The sequence below is a fragment of the Oryctolagus cuniculus genome, chromosome 17 (assembly GCF_964237555.1).
Source record: "Oryctolagus cuniculus chromosome 17, mOryCun1.1, whole genome shotgun sequence".
Classification (NCBI taxonomy): Eukaryota; Metazoa; Chordata; class Mammalia; order Lagomorpha; family Leporidae; genus Oryctolagus; species Oryctolagus cuniculus.
Window position 1 is genome coordinate 32170825 of NC_091448.1, and position 6000 is coordinate 32176824.

Genomic DNA, 6000 nt, shown 5'->3' on the forward strand with positions numbered 1-6000 from the left:
AAGGAGAGATTTTTAACATTTCTACACAATTCCGAATTAGGTGACCCTTTTTTTAAAAGCACATATTATTCCCATAATTTAAAACAATAACAAAGTGGATCAAGATGAAAATGAACTAGGCCCAGAATTTGGTCATGTCTGATTTGAGAAAAAGCAGAACAAAACAAACAAAAAAACCCACAGATCCCTCACCTTATGTCCCTGAGTTCACCCAAATAAACTCTCTTAACTGGCCCCAGGCACCAACATCCGTATGGGACCTGTTCCCTCTTTACTCTCTCCATTGGCTTTCAAAATGATCACCTCCACTGGATATGAAGGTTCTGGTTGTGACCCATCCTCCCCACTCCCACTTCTCCTTCCACCGTCTTATCCCAAAAAAGCACTTTGGTTCCTGCTGTAAAGGCCAAGAACAAATGCTCTCCACCTCCATTATTCTGCCAATACATCATCCTCCCCACTCATTTCTCCATACACTCCAGATGTTGGGCTCTGGAAATGGGTAACTGTGGGAGGCATGGAATCTCCCTTTCTAAGGTCCACACTGAGAGACACAGAGAGTTACATCTGTTGAGGATGGTTTGGATTTCAGTGCAGTTAGAACAAGTTAGTTATGGGAAGTTTGTCATTTTTAGAGTTCTGATTGCATGCAGAGCCCAGTGAGAGGGAGGGGCAGGAAATTAGAAGCTCTGATGGCAGAGCAAACATCTATAGCTGAAATAACTGGGTAGCTGGAAGAAGCAATATTTAATCTATTGCTTGAGTAGACAATGTTAAGGTTCTGTTTTTGGACTACATAAATCTAAAAGAGAAAGCTTATGCTACATGATGGAATCATGATTCAGGGTGATCTTGATAGACAGATGTCATCTAGTAGAGATTATAGAGAGAAAAGTTCTATATTTGTATATATATAAAAAAAAAAACCAAGAACAAAATGGGATAATCTTGGCTAGACAAAGGATTGGAAAAAAAGGTTGATTTACCCATTTTACTTATCAAGCTCAATTTTTTTTTAATTTACTTGAAAGGTAAAGTTATACATAGTGAGAGAGAAAGAGAGAGACAGAGAAAAGTCTTCCTTCTGTTGGTTCACCCCCCAAATAGCCGCTGCAGCCAGTGCACCATGCTGATCCCAAGCCAGGAGCCAGGTGCTTCCTCCTGGTCTCCCATGTGGGTGCAGGGGCCCAAGCATTTGGGCCATCCTCCACTGCACTCCCGGGTCACAGCAGAGAGCTGGACTGGAAGAGGAGCAACCGGGACTGAATCTGGAGCCCCGACTGGGACTAGAACCCCGGGGTGCTGGTGCCGCAGGCAGAGGATTAGCCAAGTAAGCCACAGCGCCAGCCAATCAAGCTCAAATTAAGTAACAGTATAAGAAGCTGCTTTTACATCTATATGATGGCATTTGGCCTAACAGTTAAGATGATGGTTAGGATGTCCACATACCATATCAAAATACCTGGGTTCAAGACATGGCCACTGTCAATTCCAGTTTCCTGTTAATATGGACCCTGGGAAGCAACCTATGATGGCTCAAATATTGAGTCTCTACCAACCTTGTAGGAGACCTGGATTGTGTTTCCAGCTCCTGGCTTCAGCCTTGCCCAGCCCTATCCGTTGTGTGTATTTAAGGAGTAAGCCAGTGGATGGGAGCAATCTCTCTCTCTCTCTCTCTCTCTCTCTCTCTCTCTCTCTCTCTCTCATAATATTAATATACACTAAAGTGGCCTTTAGGTATTTTAATAAAAATAAGTCCATTTATCTATTTATTCTTTCAATAGCAAACATTAATTGAATACCTATTGTATGCCAGGTACTATGTTTAGCTTAGGTTAACAAGCTCTAACAATTGCATAACATTCTGTATTCATAGCTTGAGTCCTAGGTTCAATCCAGAGTACCATGTTTTAATTTCATAGTTTCCTGTACGGGTAGCAGAGGAATCAAAGAAACTGAGGATATTTCGCCAGTCACTTTAAAATAGACCTGCAGGAGCCAGCATTGTAGTGTATTCCATATGGGTGCCAGCAGTTCATGACCTGGCTGCTCCACTTCCGATCCAGCTCCCTGATAATGTGCCTGGGAGGGCAGTGGAGGACAGCCCAAGTGCTTGTGCCCCTTCACCCACATGAGAGAATCTGATGAAGTTTCTGGCTACTGGCTCCTGGCTTCACCCTGGTCTATCCCCAGCCATTGCAGGCATCTGGGGAGTAAACCAGCAGATGGAAGATTTCTCTCTCTCTGACTTTCAAATAAATAAAAATAGATTAAAAAAAAAAAAAGAGCTGCAGTGAAATATCTGGAGAGCTGCTGTGATAATTTTATGTAGAAATATTTGGTAGAATAGTGACTGTCCACTTGAAAATATGTCCAGAAATTCTGTGATACTCCTCCATCAAAAGATGGAGCCTAATTCCCAGTCCCTTGAATGTGGGTGGGACTTAGTGACATAGTTCAGTTGACTAGGTGATGTGTGACTTCTAAGAGTAGGTCATAAAAGGCATTATGGCTTCTTCCTGGTTCTCTCTCTTGGATTACTTTCTCTGCAGGAAGCCAGTTGCTGTATCATGAGGATACATGGGCAGTGCCATGGAGAGGCCTACCAGGTAAGTAACTGAGTCCTCTTGTCAACAACCAGCAATGAACTGGGATCTTCTGCAGACAGTCATGTGGGTGAGCCGTTGTGGAAGCAGATCATCCCCAGTCAATTCTCAGATGATTGAAACCCTGGCTGACACCTTGACTCAACTTCTTAAGATCCTGTAAGCCAAAACCATCCCACTAAACTACTCTTGAGTTCTTGATCCATAAAACTCAATATTTGAGTGAGATAATAAATATTTGGTGTTTTGAAGGAAGCTGCAACATTTGGGAAGTAATTTTGTTATGCAGCCACAGATAAGTAGTAGAGTGACCAAACGAAGAATCTGGTAAGAAGGTCAATTTAAAAATTCAAAATGATTGCAGTTGTCTAAGAATAAAGCTCAAGCAGTAAGTTGCCCATGTTTAATCAGAAGCAGGACCACCACCTCTCAGAGATACTTTTAAGGGCATGTCTACCCTGGGTGCCTATGGATGAGCTCAGAGCCCAGATTCATTTTGTCAATTCATTCTTCATATTCCAACCAGACACCATTGATTCCTTAACGTGCACACCTCTCTCTGATGAAGAAAGTAAGGCCACCTTTGTAGAAGGCAAAATGACCTGGGGATGATTTTCCCATGGATCTTATTTGGGTCCAAATTGGCTTGCTCCCACCAGAGAGAAGCCATTGCTTTGCCTCTGCAATGCCATCTCTGCCATGATTTAGAGAATTCACCAAATGGAAATTGAATTTGAGAGATCTTTGCCCTGAATTGCACCAAGCACAGTCATCTCTTCAAAGCCCAAGATGTAGATGTCAACATCCCTCCTGCTGCTCTTGATCATTCATACCATATCAAAGAGGTTACTTGGCTTTTGCAAATAGGATTCCCACAGCAGATCAATATCAAATACTCAGTCTTTCATCAGCCTGGAGCCTGGAGCTCTCCCTGTAGCTACCAGAATGTTGGGCAGCCCAGGCCATCCTAAACACCCACATACCCAGCTCACTGCTCAGCCTCTGCTGAGGGTAGAGATCTTAATCTCATCATGCATGCAGTTCCTGGGAAGAGAGAGGAAAGGAGGAAACTGATGTGGAGCCCCAAAGAACAAACCCAAGGCAGGTGAAACATGCCCAGGACCTGAAGGATGCAATTAAGCCCAACTCACTGGGATCCAGAGTTTTCCTACCAAATTCCTGAGGAAGCCAAAGCGCATAATGTGGGACTTATTCAGAAACACACATCCCCGTGTTGTTGGCTGAGGCAGGGGCAATATGGAGGGGGTCCTAGGCAAGGGGTGCAGGTGCACAGAAATGAAAACAACAGACTAAAACAACAAACTCCTTGGCCTGTAAAGAACAGCCCCGTGTTTTGCTGGATTCCCTGGTCAGAGTGTGCGTGCATATATATGTGGGTTCTTGTGTGCTACGCAGCTGGGGCTGGCAGTGGGGAGCAGGGGGCTTTCCAGGGAGACAGCAAGAACATGTCTGCATATTTTAAATGGCAATGGCAAAGAAAACCATCAGAGGTGCTCTCACATACACTTGGCACTACGTTTTGCCAGCTCCTACAATAACTTCGGAATCCCCCCCTCCTAATTTCATAAATATTTTATATACATTTTTAAGTGGGGATATTTTTGCTCATTTGGGAAAAGTGTGCCTTTATGCAGTTGAGTCAGCCTAATTTGTACCTTACATGTTTCTCCACAGGTGGGAAACAGAAGCAGCAACAAATGCTGAATCGTGTGGTGGGGGCAAGATGGTTTGTGATAAGAAAGAGTTTGGGGAAAAGCAAGAGGAAGACAATTCTGTAAAAAAGAAAATTTCATCACCGTCCCATTCTGGGTCTGTTCCACACCTTTCCAATGGAAAACCTGTTTAACCTGCTTTTAAAAAAAAAAGAAAACTTGCAGCAATTGGAAGTTATGAGTAAGGGTTGTGTTGCTTTTCTGTTCAACCTCCACTCCTGCAGGACTGAACAATTCGATCTCTCTTTTCCAGCTTACCTGTGGCATGTGGGGCCTGCTTGAGTTGAATAAATGGCTGTTTATGGATGATAGCATCTGGTGTGCCCCTGATGAGATCACCATGTTATGCTAAATATTTCTACCTCCTCGTGGAGAAACCAAAGCTGCCAGCTCTCAAGACCACCACTGCCCTGCACAGACAGCCCAGCACCCAAGGTGGAATCAACCCCTTTGAAAGGGAGTTAGGCTCCCTTGTAGCACTCCACGAGGGCTCCAGGAGGGAAGCAAAGCATCCCACACTTGGCCTAATGATGTCAATATTCCTACTTCATATGGAGAATCTATTCATACAGGGCTCTGAACTCCTGTATCCTGGCAAAGCTGTTCTCACAACTCTCTCTGATCCCCATTCTCCAGATAAACAAACCCAAGCCCTCAACTGAAGCAAATAAATGGAAGCCACAAGATGTGAGTTCAGGTGTTCCTGGTTCTTGAGTTTAGGACTGTCCCACTATGGAGAAAGCAGGCTGCAGGAATAAAGACAGACAGAAATGCCACGTATTGCATGCATTCAGCCTCAATGTGCCTCAGTTTCCCCAGCCACAAAGAATGGGAGAGGACCACTCTTCACAGGACCAAAGGAGTAAGCCAAAATCTTAGATATGATGAGCAGATTTAATAAATACTTCATGGCCAGCGTGCTGACAAAAGAATTAACCAAAGAATCAATTCATGAATAAACTAACATTTCTTCTGACTTAAGTTTTCCAAAGAGTCACCGTTGCTCTGAGAAGAAACTCCAAGGAGTCCCACTCCTAGCTCCCATGTCCCTGAGCAACAGTGGAAGACTTGGAGTTTTAAGTCCACAGGCCGGCCGGTACTGTGGCTCACTAGGCTAATCCTCTGCCTTGCGGCGCCGGCACACCGGGTTCTAGTCCCGGTCGGGGCACCGGATTCTGTCCCGGTTGCCCCTCTTCCAGGCCAGCTCTCTGCTGTGGCCAGGGAGTGCAGTGGAGGATGGCCCAGGTTCTTGGGCCCTGCACCCCCATGGGAGACCAGAAGCACCTGGCTCCTGGCTTCGGATCAGTGCAGTACATGGGCTGCAGCGGCCATTGGGTGGTGAACCAACGGCAAAGGAAGACCTTTCTCTGTCTCTCTCACTGTCCACTCTGCCTGTCAGAGTGGGGGTGCAAACTGTTGAAATCTTTACTTAATGCATACTAAACTGATCTTCTGTAAAAAAAAAAAAAAAAAAGAAAGAAAGAAATTATCAACTCCCAACTTGACTCTCACTGGGATTAAACACGACAATAGGTCTGATCTGATTTCATCATCATTTAAAAAAAATCATCTATTATTTTTCACTTTATGTTTCTGTGTGGGAGCAAACTGTTGAAATCCTTACTTAATGTATACTAAGCTGATCTTCCGTATATTAAGAT